This window comes from Hylobates moloch, unplaced genomic scaffold, assembly GCF_009828535.3.
Source record: "Hylobates moloch isolate HMO894 unplaced genomic scaffold, HMol_V3 SCAFFOLD_29, whole genome shotgun sequence".
Classification (NCBI taxonomy): domain Eukaryota; kingdom Metazoa; phylum Chordata; class Mammalia; order Primates; family Hylobatidae; genus Hylobates; species Hylobates moloch.
Genome location: NW_026652304.1, coordinates 3258048 through 3279774, shown reverse-complemented (window position 1 = coordinate 3279774; position 21727 = coordinate 3258048).

The window sequence follows — 21727 nt, the reverse complement described above, 5'->3', positions numbered from 1 at the left end:
TGCAGGTACTCAGCTAGGCAAGAATGATACCAAAGCCAGAGAGTCTGTGTTTATGGAGCTTCAGCCTAGTTGGAGGCAAGCACATGAATAGTGTCAGCTGGGACCATGGCTACTAGGAGGAGTAGCTGTGCCGTATAATATTTTTAAAAGGAACAAATAGGCCCAGAAAGGCTCCTGAGAAAGTGACACTTGGGTTGAAAGGGGTTAATTCCTAGAGAAGAGGAGAAGAGTCCTGCAGATGGTGGGAATAGCATGAGCAAAGGCCCTGTGGCACAAGGAGCCCAGTGAGTACAAGGCCCTGTGAAAGAGCAGTGTGGCTGCAGCGCGAGCTGTGAGCCGGTAGGTCCTGGAAGATGCAGGGCTCTGAGGGCCATGTGGGGAGTGAATGGGTAACTTGCTCTGTTCCCCTGCTCCTCTCAGAAAGTAAGTAGATCTCCTGCTTAGAGGAATGTGACAAGGCAGAAAAGAACTGCAAGGCTCCTCTGGCTTTGGTTTTCATTAAAAAAAATGTTAGTGGGTGCCTAGTATAGTGGCTCACGCCTGTAATCCCAGCACTTTGGGAGGCTGAGGTGGGCAGATGGCTTGAGTCCAGGAGTTTGAGACCAGCCTGGCCAGAATGGTGAAACCCTGTCTGCCAAAAAATACAAAAATAAGCCAGGCATTGTGGCTCATGCCTGTAGTTCCAGCTACTCTGGAGGCTCAGGTGGGAGGATCACTTGAGTCCAGTAGCTGGAGTTTGCAGTGAGCTGAGATCACACCACTGCACTCCAGCCTGGGTGAGAGAGCGAGACCCTATCTCAAAAATAAAAATAAAATAAAATAAAATAATAAAATAAAATAAAATAAAATGTGTTAGGGAATGCAAGGGACTCCCAATTCAGGAAAAATGTTTAGGTCTCCTTCCATCAAACTTGAAAGAGTTCCTTGGGGGCTGAGGAAGGAAGAGGAAGGTGAGGAAAGGGGCGGATGTGGGTGCTGAGGATCCCACCGAGAGGGTTCCTGCTCTCCATTCTTCCTAGAGAACCCAGGGTGGGCAGGGGGCTGAGGTGGGAGTGGGGAAGGCCCACGGGAAGGTCAGGCAGCTGGGGCCTTGGGCAGCCTCACAACATGGCTAAGGGGCAGCAGAAAGAGCCACTGAGCCTGGCAGACCATGTGGTCCCATTGGGGCAAGATGAGGGACATTTCAGCAGTGACCCAGGAGGGCCCGTGACAGTCTGGGCTTCTGTCTGGACCTCTCCCCACACACATCATGGGAGATCCCTAGACTGTAGATCCAGTCCCAGGGAAGGCAGAATGGGGTGTGTGAAATTTGCAGATTAACTGGGATGTGGTTCCTGCAGATGCAACCGTACCGAGGTAATAGAGAGGAAAGGAGGTGGGGGAAGAGAGACCTTTTATTCATGCACTTCTATAAGCATAGACTACCTCTGGAAAGATAGACAAAAATCCTTGGCTGTGGTTGTCTTTGGGGAGGGGATACGTGACGAGGGAGATAAACTTTGGCTCTTTGTCCTTTTGAGTTTTGTGATACACGTACCACTTACCTATTTTCAAAAATGTGATCAATGTTGAAAACCCTAACACTAGATAGAGATGAATTTGTATATTTTTTGCAGGGTGTTCAATTTGCTTTAGCAGACAAGAAAACTTAGAATCTACTGCTTTTACCAAGGGGCTCCAACTCGCCTTAGTCGGGGGACTGCAAGTACATATGACTTTAGGAAAAATTTGTGCCGCCTGCCTTGTGTAATATATTATTGTGTCTTTGTACTTATGTAGATCAGTAAGCTATTTCCGATTCTTTCAGTAGAGCATGTGGGATGAAACTTAAATAAGAATAGGCCGCATTTGGTGGCTCATGCCTGTAATCTTAGCATGGGAGGCCGAGGTGGGCAGATCACTTGAGGTCAAGAGTTCAAGACCAGTCTGGCCAACACAGTGAAACCCTATCTTTACTAAAAATACAAAATAATTAGCCTGGCGTGGTGGCATAGGCCTGTAATCTCAGCCCCTTGGGAGCCTGAGGCATGAGAATTGCTTGAACCCGGGAGGTGGAAGTTGCGGTGAGCCAAGATCGTGTCACTGCACTCAAGCCTGGGTGACAAAGTGAGACCCTGTCTCAAAAAAAAAAAAAAAAAAGTACTTAAACTTCTTTTTTAAAAGTTCAATAGGAAAAGGTTCCTGAGTCATTCCAGGTGAGTAAATGCAGTTATATTCCTAGTAATAGTAAAGGATGTTGGGAGATTTTATTGGCTTGTGTATTACTCCTACTCCAGTTATGATGGTATTTTCTCATTCTATTTCTGACTCTGCTTTAAATTTTTAGAAAGAGGTAGAGGATTCTCATTTATATGTATTCTTTCTCATTTCTAAATTGACACCTCTATATGTATGGTACAGGTTGTATGTTTCATTTGCAACAATTATTTAATTATACAGTTTTCAAATTTTTTCAGTTAAAAGAGAATACAAGAAAGCAGACGTGAATGGAAAATGCTGACAAACGTCTGTGGCATTGGGAGTAGGATTCTGTGATGCCAACCTTTAAAGAAGGTGCCAGAACTGTGCATCCCTAATCTGGGAAGGACACATTTCTTGCTCTGGAGTTAGCAACAGCGATGTTGCAGTGACTCAACATATAGTTGCTGACTGATCAGTGGCATCTTCTGAAGAGATTAGTCCCAGATGACTTTTCTTTTCTTTTCTTTTTTTAATACAATGGATCTTTATCTCAAATGTATCCTCCAGAGTTTAAATTTATTTGCAAGTGATCTGAAAAGTCCAAGGTATGTAGCAACATAGACTGGCTTGTGGCTAGGCATTGGGTGTGCTTTAACGCTGGTGCACAGGAACAGTCTTGTGGCTAGTGAATGAGCCTAGCTGGCTGCTAGCACGTCCATTGCTATTGGAGTGATCTGTTCTCTAATTATTGCCTCATTTACAATAGTCAACCATAATGGTCCAAAGAGATCGCTTTGCCTTTTTCCATTAGGCTTATCATATCTTATGAAGAAAATCATACTCTGTAAGTGGAACTTACTATTTGGAATTCCTCAAAGGGTCAAGGATCCACTGGTATGCCTTTGAATGAGACATGGAGGAGGGGACCTTAAGTTCCTTTCTCTTATAAATTAAGTATACCTATTGCTGAATGCCTCTCCATTCATATGTTGAATAAATGTAGCTGTATTTGGGCCGGGCATGGTGTCTCACACCTGTAATTCCAGCACTTGAGAGGCCAAGAAGGAAGGATTTCTAGAGATCAGGAGTTCAAGACCAGCCTGGACAACTTAGTGAGACCTCATTGGTTGGTTAACTAAGGTTAGTGAGACCTTAAATTTTAAGACAATTAAAAAAAATTAGCCCAGCATGGTGGCATGTGCCTGTAGTCCCAGCTACTTGGGAGGCTGAAGCAGGAGGATTGCTTCAGCCCAGGAATTTGAGGTGGCAGTGAGCGATGATCATGCCTTTGTTTTTAACCCCATCAATTTCAATTTAATTCATTTAATATCTTTCTTTCCCTTTGTCTTGTGTGTTTTTTTTTGAGGCAGGGTGTCAGTCTGTCACCCAGGCTGGGGTACAGTGGCTTGATTATAGCTTGCTGCAGCCTCAAACTCCTGGACTCAAGTGGTCTTCCTGCCTCAGACTCCTGAGCAGCTAGGACTACAGATAAGTGCCACCATGCCTAGCTAAGTTTTTAAATTTTTTGTAGAGATGGGATCTTCCTATATTTCCCTGGCCTCAAGTGATCCTCCCACCTCAGCTCCCAAAGCACTGGCATTGTAAGCACGAGCCACCATGCCCTGTCCATTTTTTTTAACTATCTAAAGATTTCGACCCTGCTGAGTCCCATGGCCCTCTTTTTTCTTTTTCTTCTTAGGTTCACTCCATGAATGTTTTCTTCATTCATCTTCTTTCTTTAACTTGATAAGGCTTCTTGAACTATTGCTCAATTCTGCAGGATTATTCCTGCAGAACATCACATGGAGTGACCATGTAGAAGGGGCCCTCTTAACCACAGCACTTACCATGACCTGGATAACAGGCATAGTCAGTGGATTAATAGGAACCCAAATACATTCTTCCACTCTGCAGCATTTAAAACCAAAGATACTGCTCCTAAATTAGTTACTCTCATAATCCATTTTAAAGTTTCCTCGGGAAGCTGATGATACTAATCTACAAAGTGGAACAATTTCTTCACATTATGCCCTCTGGTTTTCATAGTTACCTGGTTTTGCCCATCTTTCACATTGACCACCTTCTTGGTAACTACGGGTCTCAGAAGTACCTTCTATTACCCTGGCATGACTTTGCTGTTTGTGGATTGCTTTGAGGTACTTTCTGTTGCCCTGGCATAATCTTACCCTTGTGTATGAGTGGCTTTGAGGCTAGTGGCCTGAGCTCAGACAGACTGAAATCTGAGCTTGGTCCAGCCTTGAGGTTGAGGGCTGACCCAGTACCCTCTTTCACTTTCACTTTAGCTATTATGGATAGCAATAATCAAAAGATCATGTATTTAGTGCACTTCTTGTTAGCTTGCATTTTCTCATGCATCCAGTGAACCAAATCCCTGGGAGCTCCCTTTTATCCTTTCTCTTTTTATCCATTTACCTTTATCTGTATCTTTTCTTAACTTTCATTTTGAAAAAAAAAAAAAAAAACCTTTAAATGACCTCTAAACTAGACAAAATTACATCTCCTTTAGCAAAAAACACATCTTCATGTTTATTTTATAACTTCACCCAAACACATCTTACTTTCTTTATACACTCTGTATATAGAATTGTTTCTCTTATATCTAGTAGTTTTTTGTTTGTTTGTTTGTTTGTTTTTTTGAGATGGAGTTTTGCTCGTGTTGCCCAGGCTGGAGTGCAATGGTGCGATCTCGGCTCACCGCAACCTCTGCCTCCCAGGTTCAAGCAATTCTCCTGCCTCAGCCTCCCAAGTAGCTGGGATTACAGGCATGCACCACCATGCCCGGCTAATTTTGTATTTTTAGTAGAGACAGGGTTTCTCCATGTTGAGGCTGGTCTCGAACTCCTGACCTCAGGTTATATCTAGTAGTTTTAATTACATACATTAATTATAATATTAACTCTTAGTAACTCTTATTTTTACTGAAAAACCTGGGAAGTAAGCAATCATAATTGTATACCAGATGCAGAGGCCATGAACAGAGATGTGGAGATAACACCTGACCTTTTCCAGCATAGCCAGGAGGCACAGCTGGGTCAGGGAGAACTCTGCATATGTTCCCAAGCCTTACCATGGCTATTTGTTTAGCGCCTGGAATCGAATGGTTGTAAGACATAAGTTCACAGACAAGTCAAACCATTACCAAAAATATCGCTGAGTCAAGTTTATGAATGTAAAACATCTAGGAGAGCTAGCTTAAACCTGTTTGACCAGCAGACCCAGACAAAAATGTCTGAGCTGTATTTAGTTTTGAAAATTCTGAAGACATTCCTATTTATTTTACCAACAATTTTAAAACTAGTTTTATTTACCAAAGACTGACTAAAGTCCTGTGAGCTAAAAAGCACTGGAGTTAGTTTCCCTTTTCCTAAAAATAACATTGATTTAAGTGCTTACTTTCTCATTAAGTCAGTTAACTGGAGCTCGTTCATATATTTTGGTAGTGAAATATCACATACGCAGGACACATATCAACATATCGACATAGAGACACACAGACAGAAGCAGGTCTTAAAGATTTATAAGACTCTTTGTTTGCCTGTTTTCAAGTAGCTTCCCTTTCTCCTTTAGACTAGCAATCATTTCCAAAGACATAGTTCTTAGGTAAAATAAGGTGGAACATTTACATCTCAAAGGCACAGAACTTAATCTAAATACCATTATTTGCTGAGACAAAGGGCACAGGTAAAAGCCTAGTTAAGACAATATCGCCAGAAAAAGTATCTTAAACAAGGTAAGATTTTTAATGTAAAAGTTAAGACTTTGTCTTCTTACTATAAACGTTTCTAGTAGTTTAGGTACAGAGAATGAGACACTCTTATAAATAGAGATTTCCTGCTGAAATGTAGGCATAGTTTCTATAATCTCTTACTGCTCAGGAGTCATACGGCCAGAGGTCACAGAATTTGTGACTTCCTCAATTGCTCTTAGAGATAATATCACTAATGTAGAACCTAAGATTGGTCTTTTGAGATGTTTTTAAAATTTTTGCATTCTAGCAACTAACCAATCCCATCCAGACCCATGACTCATGTGTCAGCCAGACCTGTGGCCCCACCAAGAGGCAGACTTAGCATGCGAGGACCATTTCCCACACCCATATGATTTTACCCCCGACTAATCAGCAGCACCCATTTCCTAGCCCCCTGCCTGCCTGCCAAATTATTCATAAAAACCCTAGCTTCCAAGTTCTTGGGAAGGATGTTGTGGGTAATAAACTATCTTCTGCATGGCTAACCTCATGTGAATTTAACTCTTTCTTTACTGCAATACTGCCATCTCAGCGAATTGGTTTTCTCGGTGCAGTGGGCAGGAAGAACCTGTTGGGCAATTACACTCTGACCTCTCTTCTCCCTTCAGCTTCCTACTTAGGTTCCCATTACCAACCTCAAAGTCACTCTGCTCGGATAACTTGATTCTCTCCTGACGTCCACATCTTCCCTTGAATGGGATCCCATTTCCCTACTGCTCGCCAACTTCTAAAATCAAGATCAGACTCTCCCACCACCTTCTTTGGGCCACATTCTAGGATTCCTTGCCCCTTACCCAAAGGCCAATAGCTCTTCATTCTCAACAGCCACAGAAGCCCTCGACCACCCAGTTCCTTGTGCTGCCAGAAGGTGTTGTTGTTGCTCTAAGGGCAAAAGTTGTATAGAGCATTTCGATAAAAGTCCAAGTGGCTACTTGAGATTTGCTGTCATTAACATCTCATTGTCTATGATGTTCAATAATGATACTGTGCTTTGGTAATATGATGATGACAATTTTGATGATAGAGCCCTATTTTCACAGTCCGTCCATGCTGGGCAGGTACCTTCTGACATTTGTAATACTGAAGTAAAATGAATAACAGGAATGGGCAAGAAGGGGCTGGCCTCTTATTTTATAGGCAAGGAACATCACTATTGGCCCAGCACTACTTTTCAGTTTTTTGGGGGGAAGGTGGTAATAAAGATATAAAAGATATAAAAGAACTAAGAAAAATGGGCCTTGTTTTTAAGAAATGTGCAATCTAGTTGATAACTCTTTTTATATATAATAATAACATTACTTTCATAAAACTTCTTCTATGCACTTTACATATATTAATTCAGTTACATCTTATGGGCTGGGTACTGTTATTGTTCCATTTTACAGAGGAGAAAACTGAGGCACCAAGAAGTTAAGTAACCTACTTAAGTTCACACCACTGGCATGTGGCATATTCAGGACTGAAACACAGGCAGCTTGACCCAGAGCATGCACTACATTACATGATATTATGTTTCTTCAGTAATGATTCTAGACCCTTGAAAACCAGTAAGGGAGTTTTAATATATTAAATTATATATATTTTTAACCTTTAAAATTTTTAGAAATATTATATATTGATTGTTGAAAATATGAAAATTGTTGAACAATATAAATAGGAAAATTGAAAATCAAGTACGACTCAGAGATCACCAGTATAAATATTTTGATACATGCACTAAGTTTTTCTATGCACATTTCTAATACTCATATAGTCCTTTAAAATTGAATATTGTGTTATAGGTTTCATATAAAATTTTGAAATGTAAAGTTTTACAGCTAATGTTATTTTCAATTTACTTATATAATTTCCCATTTATTTCTTCATATTATTAAATATTTCACAAAACAGAATTTTGCTTTTTAATAGTCCATCACAATTTATTTAATCACCTTTCTGGTATTGCGGTTTATTGTTGTTTTCAGTTTTGTGCTATTATAAGTAGTGCTGAAATGAGCACTTGTATGCAAAAAGCTTCTTTTGCATTTCAGACTTTCTTTGAGGTTTATTTCTAAATTTTTTTTTTGTTTAAAATTACCTTTCAAATGATACTTAATGAATATTGGCAATTTTCTTTTCACAAAAGCTGTATCAATTTACATACCCTAGATGTGTATGAAATGAGAAGGACTACTTTATCTCACTCTTGCCAAACTTGACTATTATATTTTAATATAATTCCATGAGTCTAGCTGAGTTGGTATACTGATTAGAGTAATTTAACATGGTATTCTGTTGTTAATTTACATTTCTTTACTGTTGAATTTGAACACTTTTTTTCATTAAAAAATTTTGTTTAAGTTTTTTAAGAATGGTAGAGACATGGTCTCACTATGTTACCCAGGCTGGTCTCAAACTCTTGGGCTCAAGCAATCCTCCCACCTCAGCCTCTCTGAGAGCTGAGATGTGCTACAGCTGCACCTCTTTTAATAAAGACTCTTACTGACAAAGACTCTCTCCCTGACCACACTTGAGTTAGCTCCTCGGGGCCCCCTTTTCAACTAAGTCCTGACCTTGGACTCTGCCCTTGGTCTACTTAGTCCAGTTTTAGCAAGAACCCTGCTGGGTCAGTTTATCTAAGATTCCCCCTGCCCTCAATATCTGACCAAATTCCTCGAACTTCACTCTTGGTTTCTGACCATCTTTGATATCTGATCAAATTCCTCTTCCCCACCCTTGATGTCTTATCACCCTGGCCTGCTTTCAGCAATAATCCCCCTAGCCTTGAGGTATCCTCTTAGTAATTTTCCATCTACTGACCCCTTGCTCTACTCCTTGGCTATAAATCTCCACTTGTCCTTGTTGTATTTGGAGTTGAGCCCAATCTCTCTCCCTTACAGCAAAACCCCCATTGCAATAGTTCCTTGTGTGAGACAAAGTAGCAAACATAAGAAACCTTGTTTGTTCATTTCTGCTTGCTCACATAATTTCACAAAACCCCTGCCTCTGTGATGATGTGCAGCTTTGAAGACAAAACAAGATACAGCACACGGCCTCCCACATCTCTTCCTTAAAAGATAAATAACCCTAATCCTTGCCTCTTCCTACATAGGAGATACAGTCTGACAGCGTTAGCGATTGTACCTCTGTAATCTATAACCAGATATGCTCTTACACCCAGACTTTGATGTAGTTCTGTGATAATGTGACTTCTGAGCAAGTCTGATGTGCTTTTGCACACTCTGACACCCTGCCATCTCTATAAAAGCAGTGGGTTGAAACACTGTTCTGGGCAGTCTAACAGGAATGCTCCTGGGCTGTTGGCCTCAGTCTCTGTCCTCAAGACCTCTGAATAAAACTACTTTAATTCTTTAAAACTTTTGTTTGTTTAGGTGACACTTGAGTAGTCTTCCTTACCGTCCAACAAATTTCAGGATGAATTTTTCTGTAACGTTGTAGACTACTGCAGGAGGACTGCAGATTGATGAACAATTTGGAAGCCTGCTTGGTATTACTTTGTGAAGATGAGTGTTTGCCTACCCTATGACCACATTCTCCCACCTAGGACACTCTTCCCAAGGGGTACCAGGACCACTGCAGCCACCATGTGGGGCAGGAAGTTGTGCCTTGTGCAACTTCGGGAAGGTGCCTTTTACATCACAGGTGTCTAGCTGGTATGAGCATGGTGGTGATGCAGGATTTTTCTTGGCCCCTTTGCCGGACTCACAGAAGGGGTGCCCATCTACTCAGCCCACTGTGCTCAGCCCCTTGTGGGCGGGAGCATGTGAACTAGTGAGTGCAGGATCCAGCCCACGGCTCTGAGCACTGACACAGGAGAAAACTCTGTGCAGGGCTCGTGGCCAGACCAGCTGTGTCGCCTTGAGGGGAATGCAGCAGCACCCAGGTGAGGGTGCCTGCAACCCTGAGGCCCAAGAGGGGGCGTTACAGTGCTCCTTTAATTCTGCCATCTACAGACAGCAGCATGTTAGTAGATCACTTGGCCCCTTGTATCATTGCATGGGGCAGCTGCCCTCCACCAGTGAGGGCAAAGGGCCAGTGTGACAGCCTTTCTGGGGACTCGCATTTGGTGTGTCCCGAGCTCTTGTCCAGCGTCCAAGAAGAATGTGGCCACACAGATAATTGAAGGATAGTGAAGGCAGAGAATTTTACTGAGCAACGGAAACAACTCTCAATGGAGAGGGGAGCTAGAGAGGGGACAGGAAGAGTAGATCATTTTCCCCAAAGTCAGGTTGTCTCTTCCCTGAAGTCAGGTCATCTCCTCCTCTACTGACTGAGTCTGGGGTCTTTATAGCCACAGGATGGGGAGTGTGTGCTGATTGGTTTGTGAGTAAGCAAAAAAGGTTAAAGCAAAGACACCACTCAAAGGTGCAAACAATAGCATGGGAAACCAATTAGGAAAGAGTAGGTATATGCAACATAGGTGAAGTGTGGGGATCAATCAGAGGAAAGCATGCCAAACAGGATGACAAGTTCTCAATCTGGTCTGAGGATTTAACTTGTAGCTTGGCTTTCAGGCTTTAGATTGTCTTTGTTTGGAGCTGGGGTTTCACCAGGGACCCACCCCCATCTGCCTAGGCATTTGGCTGCCTCCTGTCTTTCTCGGTGGCCTGTCTTGGAGACATACCAAGACTGTTCATGTATGTTGCTTAACCCCTCTGATATGGTTTGGATGTGTGTCCCCTCCATATCTCATGTTGAAATGTGATCCCCAGTGTTAGAGGTGGGGCTTAGTGGGAGGTATTGGATCATGGGGACGGATCCCTCATGAATAGCTTAGCACCATTGCCTTGGTGATGAGTGAGTTCTTGCTCAGTTAGTTCACATGAGATCTGGCTGTTTATGAGTCTGGGACCTTGTTCTTTCTCTTGCTCCTGCTCTCACCACGTGACACAGTGGCTCCCCGTCGCCTTCTGCCATGATTGTAAGCTTCCTGAGGTCCTCACCAGAAGCTAAGCAGATGTTGGTGCCATGCTTCTCATACAGCCTGCAGAACCTTGAGACAATTAAACCTCTTTTATAAATTACCTAGTCTCAGATCTTTCTTTATAGCAACACAAGAACAGCCTAATACACTCTTCAGGCCTCAATTTCTTTAATAAAATAAGGACAGTAAGAGTGCCCGCTGTGGGGCTTGAGGGGGATTGTTACCACCTTTCCCTCTGCTTCTCAGGGTTCAGATGTAGACTCAGAAGTTAGATGGATCAACCCAAATCACTAGTTTCACTACTGAGAAAACTCAATTGAAGAATGAGGGATTTGGGGGTAGAATCGGGCTTTCCACTTCTTCCTCCTCACAACTACCACTGTCTTGTTCCATCTCTCTCACCCCCTAATCCCACAACCAATTCTGCTCCAGTAGGCTTACTCCTGGGAGGAACAAATGATTCATGCATCTGGACGGGCCTCGAGGAAATAGAGATGGCAGAGGGACAAGAGTCTTGCGGGAGTCCTCTGCGAAGCAGTGAGCAAGGGGAGGTTGAGAGAGGCCTGGGAGCCAGTGGACATCTCTTTCTTTCTAGGTGGGAATGTAAGGAGTGAGGGAGGAAAATGCTTCTTGACATCTACCTTGTAGATTTGAAGTGAGTATGAAATGCTGTCAAATGAGTATCACGGTGCCTGACAGAGGAAATGCTTATGAAAACATGAGTTATGATTTTATAATTATCATTACAGTTGGCTAAGCAAAGCCAGCCAGTGTCTCCCTCAGTTAACTTTGCAAATCTCTGTTCTAATCCACTCCAAAATGATTTAAAATTAAGATACAGGCCATCTGATTTTTTAAGTTTTTCAGTTCTTATAGTGCATTTCATTATAATAGTGAGTCTATTATCTACTTCATTCTTAATTTTTTGACCAGAATTTCAAGAACAAGAATGCTAGAGTGAGCTTTTTTCCCTTTCTTTCTTTCCTTTCTTCTTTTCTTCTTTTGTATATTGATTTCTGATTTTAATAAAATTACTTTTTGTGTTTTATCAGTAAGTAACAATGTTGATTGAGTTTAAGATAGATTTTTTAAATTACTGGCTTCTAAAGAAGTTTCTAAAAATCAGAGTGGATGTTAAATATTAGATAACTTCCAGAAATCTTTGGATATTCTTATATAATTTAAAAATTGGACCAACAGTTGTATTACAGGTTGAACATCTCTATCTGAAATGCCTCTTACCAGAACTGTTCTGGAATTTTTATTTTTGGGGGGTTTGAAAGCTTTGTATCATAGATGAGCACCCTAATTTGAAAGTCTAAACTGAAATTCTCCAGTGAGCATTCCCTTTGAGTGCTGTGTTGGGTCAAAAAGTTTCAGATTTTGGAGCATTTTGAATTTTGGATTTTCAAATTAGGGATTCTCAACCTGTAACAGGTCTCTTCTTATTTAATTATCCTGTATCCTTTGGGTAAATCTCATTTGACTATGGAAGATATATTTTAAACATGCTAATAAATTTAAATGGCCAATTCTTTTTGTAAAATTTATGAGTAGGATTCGTAAATGAGACTAATTTTATTTTCTGGTCTGCTATCTTTGTTAACATTTTAAAATAAGATTATACTAATTTTGCTCAATAAATTGGGAAGCTTTTCATGGTTATATATACTCTGAAACTTTTTATTTAGCCTGAGTAATATCTGTTCTTTGAATCTTTAAGAAGTTCACCATCTGAGCTGGGATACTTTTTTTCACATAAAATGATTTGATAATGTTTGTAATTTTTTTAACCATAGTCACTGATTTTTGGTTGGTTTTGGAACTTTGTTTGTTTTAGGGAAATTACTCCAGATTATCTAGGTGGCCCCAGTGTAATCAGGAGAGAGCCCTGCCTCTTAGTTGACATCTCGATTTTGGACTTCCAGCCTCCAAAACTGTGAGAGAATAATACATTTCTGTAGTTTTAAACTATTTGGACTCTGACACTTTGTTACAGCAGCCCTGGGAAACTAATATAATCAGGCATCTCTTTGAATGCCAAGCAACAAGTACCTTTATTGAGAGACACCCTGTAGTCTCAGCTACTTGGGAGGCTGAAGTGGGAGGACTGCTTGAGCCCAAGAGTTTGAGGCTGCAGTGAGTTATGCTTGCACCACTGTACTCCAGCCTGGGTGACAGAATGAGACCCTATCTCTCTCTTAAAAAAAACTATCTTGTTTTGTAAAAATTAAGTTTCCATAAGAAGCGAACATACTATTGATAACTCTTACATAATATTGCTCTGGAACATGACATTTTTCTATTAAAAACATTTGTGACTAATATCATTACAGAGATTCTCTCCTCTTTTCTTGAATGCATGTCATACTGTTTGTGGTTAAGCTTTTTTATATAAAGGCATTGATTTCAAAAGATCATATAATGTGGTGGTTGGAGAATTACTATAATTTTTATTTTTTAGGCCCCTAGCCAAGACCCAAGCAGCACTGTTCAGATATTGTTTGGGTAAGAAAAAGAAACACTTAGAAAACCCCTCAACCTCAAAATTAATGCTTTGATTGGAACAGAGACAGACTCACTTGATGAATTACGTTCCAGAACCAACTTCAACTTTCTGAGACCCATATTTTCTTTCGAGCGTTTTTTTCCTGAGAGCTCTTTCTATGAAGAGCCTCTCCCCAAACCCATCATGGCTACACTTAAATGCTCATCAGGTTGAATAGTACATTAAGCTGGGAAAATCCAAAACCCTTTCCCCAGGGAAAGTAAGGAGTAAGGCAAAGGACGGGAATACGTGATTTGCTTGGAGAAGGTGGGATATAACCTTTAATTCCCACTCCATTGTCCTCCATATCGGGACCATGTCACTTCCACCACCACCGATTTTTTTTTTTTTATTTTACTTTAAGTTCTGGGAAACATGTGCGGAACGTGCAGGTTTGTTACACAGTATACAGGTGCCCTGGTAGTTTGCTGCACCTATCAACTGGTCATCTAGGTTTTAAGCCCCGCATGCATTAGGTATTTTTCCTAATGCTCTCCTTCCCCTTGCCCCCCACCCACCCATCAGCCCCCTTGTGTGATGTTCCCCTCCCTGTGTCCACGTGTTCTCATTGTTCAACTCCCACTTATGAGTGAGACATGCGGTGTTTGGTTTTCTGTTCCTGTGTTATTTTTCTGAGAACGATGGTTTCCAACTCCATCCATGTCCCTGCAAAGGACATGAACTCATTCTTTTTTAGGCCACATAGTATTCCATGGCACCACTGCCAAATTTTATGCAAATAGTTCCTCTTCCCAGTCCCATGGTTTTCTAAATAAGACCCCTATTAGCTTTCATTTGAACTGCTGCAATGGTTCTTTGACTCACCTTCCTGCCACAGCTTTTATTGGCCCCTGATTTTGTGACCAGATTATTTTGTCTTAAAATAGTTTTAAAAACATCACTTCCATTCTTTATTGAAGCTTTGAATATCTATTTATTGGGAGTTTATTATGTGCAAGACACTGTACACTTTTCTGTTGTTTTAAACCATAGAGGTTACAATACTCTGCCCCAGCAGCTCCAGCAAACTAATGCAATCAGGCATCTTCTTAAATGCCAAGCAGCCAACGCCTTTGTCAAGAGCCACCTTGTTTTCCAAAAATGGTGTCCCAATAATTTATTCTTAGAGGAAAAATAAGAGTGAGAAATAATTACTAGCTCTGGTGATTTTTTTTTTACTTGCAGAAAAGCAAAATAGTGCTTTATTAAGACACCATGTAAGAACAATTTTCAATAATCGTTTTATCTTTAGAATAATTTGCTTTTCTGGATGATGTAGGGGCTTGGGTTTGGAGAATCTGAATTTGGAATAAAGTAGGGCATGTGAGAAGGAGCCTTTGCTATAGACCAGTGGCTCTCAAACTTCAGCCAGCATCAGAATCACTGGAGGGCGGTTGGAACACAGATTGCAGGGTCATGGTCCTAGAGTTTCTGATTCAGTAAGCCTGGACTGAGGCCTGGGAACCTGCATTTTATCAAGTTCCCAGGTGCTGCCAATGCTCTAATCCAGGACCACACTCTGAGGACTCCGGCTCTGACTCACTCACTGCACCTGGGCCACGGTAGCTAGTTCTTCATTTGCTTTTCTTTTCAGAGCGGTGGAGTTTCTCATAAGATGCCTCATCCTGAGAATTCATTGGGGTAATGTAGATAAAGGGTTAATACAGTGCTGGCACATAGTAGGTAATACATGATAAATGTCAGCATCATAAACCCTCTGAGCAATTAGCTATATGATAAATACCCTTGGTGGGTTGATGTTAGTGAGCGTAAGGCCAATTAAGTTTTAAAGCATTTGTGAATTCCTTAAGTTTTTCCAGCTTCACATTGGAACAGAGATAAGACCATGGAGTACAACACAGGCACATCCTATTTCAAGTCTTCAACTTGAACTTGCCAAATGAGCAGTTGATTTAAATGCTTGACATCAGTTTGCTTGTGTGAATGGATAGAACAGTTAACTCACTCAGTGCCCCAAGAATTCTCTTTTGTGGAAAGTTTTTCAAACACATTTGGCTTCTTTGGCGAATACACATGTAGGATAGTTGAAAAGCAAAAAGGAAAATGAACACAGGGATCATTAGATTTAATGTCAGCATTGAGAGTTAAAAATAACCTGTGTCTTGGGGAAATGTGTCTTCTAGAATAGTACTATTCAAAATGTGGTCTGCAGATGGGCTTCTGAATAAGACTCTTGGTTACCAGCCCCCAAATGAGATAAGAAACATGTACTAGAATGTAAATTCAGGGAAACCAACCACATCTCTACACACACTGTTTAGTTCCACTGGCCTTTTTGTGGGGGAGAGGGGACAAGACTTTCCTGAGGAAAGAGGCTGCATTGATTACACTCTGGCACAAGCCCCTTTCTGGACTGGCACCTTGAGCAGCACTGTCCCAGAAGACAATGAGTTCAACACTACATAAAAGCTTCGACTCCTCCGTGGGCCCTGTCCCCTCTTAGCCTAAATCAGGGACTCTGTGTGTGTGCGATTCTATTGTCAGCCCACAGTTTAACAAACAAAGAGAGGCTCTCTAAAAAAAATAATTTTTACTTAAGGATTAGGAAATTGCAAGGTGATATGCATGCCATAATAAGCTACGTTCATATTCAGGGAGGTAAGGGAAAATCATTTCTTTCTTTTCTTATTAGTATTTTTAATTTTTAATTTTAATTTTATTATTATTTTCCCTTACCTCCCCAAATATGAATGTAGCTTATTAATGGCACGCATATTTTATTTTGATATAGAATAACTATCTCAAAATTTTGAGATAATTATCCTTGGCTGCAAGGACCAATAATAAGAATGACGCCAATTCGAGATTGGACAGGCGGTTGCTGGGCAGATGTCCTCCCAGAAGTATTTTTTTTGTGTAAGGTTGTGATGACCTTTGTGTGAGATTACAGTTTTTGTAATCTTTTGGGAGAGTTCTGACGCCTGCTACAACATGGATGACCTCGAGGCCATTATGCTAAGTGAAATAAGCTGGTGACAAAAGGACCAATGCTGTGTAGTTTCACATGATACGAGGTGCCTAGAGTCATCAAATTCACAGAGACAGAAAGCAGTCTGGAGGTTACCTGGGGCTGGGGGAGGGTGAATGGGGCTTTTTATTTAATGGGTCTCGAGTTTCTGTTGGCCTGGTGAAGAAGGTTTGGAAATACTGGTGATGGTTGCACAACATTGTGAATGTAACTGTAATGCCACCAACTGTACCCTTACGAGTGGTTAAGATGATCAATTTTATGCTATATATAGTTTACTACAATAAAAAATACAAAAAGTGCATGTTAATACATACATCTACTAGGTATCCCCAAAATTTTCAAAATATTTTTTAAAAAAATTTAAGTGCATGCTAGTTGAAAAAAATCTAATTATATATATATATGTATGTGTAGTTGAAAAAAATCAAATTATGTATGTATCAAATATATATAAATCATATATGTGTGTATATATATAATATATATAAATAGCATATATATATAATATATATATAAATAGCATATATATATATATTATTATATATATATATATATATATATAAATAGCAAAGCTGAGAGAGGCCTGAGATAGGCAACAACCCTCCTTCCCTTCCCCTAGTCTCCAAAAACTCAAGGGAACAAATATCCCAAGACTTGGAAACTACTCCCAAGGGGCGTGGAGATTGGTTGATGAGGGACCAGCTAGAAGGGCCCTGTGATCTGGGTTTGGAGGTGGTGGGAGGCAGACTGTGTCTGGGTGTAGGTGCAGCCTGCACAATGCCTGTTGCCTAAGGTCACCAGGACTAGACCCTTCCGTGGGACCCACCAAGATGGGGCCACACCAAGACCTGCTTCTCTCTCTCTCAGTACAAGGACACTCTGTGGGCACCCAGGGAAATGGAAGGGCAAGAAAGAGAATGCTATTTGTCTCTGTATTAAAATAGAAGGGGTAAAATGATTATTTATTTATTTATTTATTTGTTACTTATTTGAGACAGTGTCTTAGTTCATTCTCACACTGCTATAAAGATACTATCTGAGACTGGGTAATTTATGGGAGGAAGTGCAACACTTTTAAACCATCAGATCTCACAAGAGCTCACTCACTATGATGAGAGCAGCCTGGGGAAAGCGCCCCCATGATCCAGTCCCCTCCCACCAGGTCCCTCCCTGACACATGGGGATTACAATCCGAGATAAGATTTGGGTGAGCGCACAGAGCCAAACCATATCAGACAGGATCTTGCTCTGTCACTCAGGCTCGAGTGCAGTGGTGCTATCATAGCTCACTGAAGCCTCAAACACTTGAGCTCAAGTGATCCTCCCACTTAGCCTCCCAAGTAGCTATGGGCCACCATGCATGGCTAATTTTTAATTTTTTTTTTTTTTATGGTAGAGATGAGGTCTTGCTATGTTGACAGGCTGGTCTCAAACTCCTGGCCTCAAGTGATCCTCCTGCCTCAGCCTCCCAAATTACTGGGATTACAGGCATGAGCCCCCGTGCCCAGCCAAAATTGTCTTGATAGCAAAATTAGATTTCCTGTCATCAGTGGAAATGAAATGATTAAACCAGACAGCCAATCTGAAGTGAGTAATGAAACACAACCGGTGTGAAAGTGTCTCATACCATCTTCCAACGCATCCATCCTCAGCACTCACTCCCTTTTCCTCACTTGATGAGGAAAACGTGTTGTGAAAACAAGTTGACCAGGATGCTTTAGAGCTACTCAGAGTAGAGAGATAGTTGGGCCTTCCACAAGTCAGCAGTGTGGCAGCTCACTACGCCCCCAACCACAGCTCTGCTTCTAAAGTAAAACCAAATGGAAAGCCTGATATTAGCAGAGGCCTTTCCCATCAAGCTTGGTGGGGACCACAAGGCATTTGCTATCTTCACTTGACCGTGAAAGAGAGGCCTGGCCATGGAGATGTGTTGGATATGGAGAACTAGAGGTCTAGCTCAGGTAAGCATTGTGGGAATCCACATCAAGAAGGAGGCAGGGATGGTATCATGGAAATCCAAGAGTGAGAGTCCTGGGAAGGATGCACTTCACTGACCCTGCAGGTGCTTTGGAATATAAAGCAGTGTGGACACCAGAGCTCCGGGGCTGTGTGCCTCCCCTCCTGGCATCACCATGACATGCCCTGCCCCTCTCCACTACCTGTTCCTGCCACCGTTTGCCCCCTGGTAGCCACTGCCAATTCTTTTCCTCTATGCTATATGCATTTTTAAACCTATTTTCTGTATTTCTCCTAAGCTAAGCTGGAGCCACATGATGCCAAGTACCTGTACCTCTTGCATCTGTGCAGGAAACCTGCATCTCCCACTTTCCATTCCCCAATCAGGCTGGTGTGGCACTGATGGGCTCTGGCCAAGGACTCTGGCCTGCTACGAAGAAGTGAACAATGGGGGAGCCATTCCAGGGGAATACACACAGGGGCTATTTCTGCCCATTTATCTGACACTGACCCTAGGCCTACTTGTACTTCATTTTCTTCATTTGAAAAATGAGGATACTAATGGGATCTATTGCACAGGGTTGTTGTGAGGCACATATGAGATAATATATATAAGTGCTAAGAAGAGTACCTGGTACCACATGGTACGTGCTCAATGTGTCCCCGATTCTCAACCTGTCACTATTCCCTCCCCGCATTCCATTTAGGGTGAAGAAAAAATTTACCAGCATGACTTACAGAGACCTGCCTCATCTGGCATTTCGCTACCTCTCTGGCTCCCTGCATCCCCTGTTTATGCCCTCCTGAAATGCTCAGCTCATTGTCAGTCCTCTCCACAGGTACCTGTTCCTTCCAAGGCATAGGCCTTTGCCCACACCTGGAACAGGAATTAAAATAAATTTAAAAATGTGTAAGCAAAACTCAGTTGTATGTAAGAAAAACCAGTTCCCCCTGAGGAAGAGAAAGAGCTGAAGTCCTTTAAAAATTGACTGCCTGTTTTTCTGAGGCTAGTGAGCCTTGTCTCCCCCTTTCCCAGGCATTGTGAAGACCCTGTTTCTCTAGCTGTGCAGCTGCAAGGTCACTAGACAGATAATCTCAAGTCATAAAACATGTTGTTCCTTGAAAAGTAAGAAATAATGTAATGCATGTCTAAATTGGATAACTGTCTTTGTTTCTCACTTCTGTAATACGCTTCCCCCTGCACAAATCTCCCCCCGCCCCACAAAATGCTTAAAAGGTAGCTTGACTCTTTGTTCGGGGCTCAGTCCTTTGGCTGTTAATCCAACTGGGTCAGTGCACCTAAATAATTGAATAATTCCTCCTCAACCCCTCGGTCTCTCTGATGCCTTAATTATCCTGCTGCACACCATGACCTCTGCCTGGAAGGCTCTCTCCTCCCCCATGACTGATTCCCACTCACAGCTCTGACCTCAACTCAGCCATTCCTTCCTCTGGGAAGCCTCTGATTTCACCAACTCGGCCCAGTCACACTCCAGTCAGCTCCCCAGCAGCTCTTAGGGAAGCTGGAATGCGGCATTAGTATGTGAGATTCGATCCTCCTGTCTCTCTGTGGCTCCGGGCTCCATGAGGCACTTGCAGTCCCTACTGCCCTCCGTTCTATGTCTGGCCCCAAATGCAATGCCTTTTGCATGGATCCCCAAAAATATATGTTGAATGAATGAGTGAATGAACGAATGAAGGAATGCATAGTCACTTTGCTTTTCTTCTCTATCTTGAACCAAGCAATTGAGAGCAAGAATCTTTTCTTTCCCATTGCAAGTCACCAAACTTGATGGAAAGACGCCCTCTGGCATGGTTGTCCTTATGTTTCTGCTCCTCTGGGGCTCTCAGTGGCTTCAGAATCCCCTACAGACTCATTCTGCTGGGCACATGGTCTGAAACCCAAGAGACTCAGGCAATACTCTAATTAGCCAGCCAGCTTCTGCATGCCACAGCTGTTAGTATTCCCTTCTGAGATGGGGGTGCCTCCTAGACTTCACCCACCAGTGTACTCTAACCAATTCCCACCACCCCATTTTTCCTCAGCTTAATCCTGTTCCTGACACTGATATGAATTGTGCTTTTGTAGTTACAGGTACAGAGGATCTTTCTGATTCTTCGAAGGTAAGGAGACACATGGGCTGAAACCGAGGCAGGCCTGGGACCCCCCCCAGGAACAGAGGCAGTTGCCACTCGTGGCCCCTCACCTTGTCTTTCCCCTGGGCTGTGAGGCATTGCTGCCTCGCAGGCCCTGCTTCTCTCTGCACATTTGTCCTGCTCTTCTCTTGCTATGGAGTAGTTTCTTTATTCTGTGTTTTTAGTGGGATGTAAAGAGAAGCTGGGCCCCAACACAGGCTCTGCCATTTTCAGCTGCCTGTGAGGGGGTGGATCACATGGACTGGACATGTCCCCTCTGACACCCTTTCAGCAGGCACAGGGAGGGCACTTCCCTGCACAAAAGCTGTCAGCACAGCAGGCAGCACTGCCAAATTCAATGGTCTGTGGAGGCCAGTGCTTCCATAATAAACTTTGTTTATTATCTTTTACAGAGTTCTCTGGAGTTAGAGAACCAGTATGACATACATTTTAAAAAAACAACTATCACAAAAAGGAATATTGCAATATATGATACAATAAAACCATCAAAATGACTATTGAAATCAATAACATATATTCAATTTACAACAGCTCAAAATTCTGAAATTATGGAATAGTATTCAGTAGAAATTCTCTCACCCTTGTCCCCCATCTACCCAGTTTCCACACTCCCTCTAAAACAAGTAACAACAGTTTTTTTAACTCTTTATTTTGAAATAATATAGACTCACAAGAAATTGCGAAATTAATAAAGAGAATTCCCGATATAACCACTCTTTAAAGTTTAGAGTATACTCTTCCAGGAAATACATATATAAGCTTGTATAAATGTATCATATTTTCCACTCTGTTTTATTCAAATTGCATCATGTTATACATATGTTTGCACCTTGATGCTGAAGACTGAATATGTCTTGGCAAAATTCATATGTTGGAGCCCTAAGCCCCAGTACAATGGTATTTGGAGGTTGGGCCTTTGGGAGGTGAACAGGTGATGAGAGTGGAGCCCTCATTAATGAGATTAGTGGCCTTATAAGAAAAAAGATGATAGAGATGATCTGTTTCCACCATCCACCGTGTGAGGTTACAGCAAGAAGGTGCCTGTTGGCAAACCAGGAGGGAAGCCCTCACCAGGAGCTGATTTGCCAGCACCTTAATTATGGACTTCTCAACCTCCAGAACTATGATAAACAAATTTCTTTCTTTCTTTCTTTTCTTCTTCTCCTTCTTCTCCTTCTTCTTCTTCTTCTTCTTCTTCTT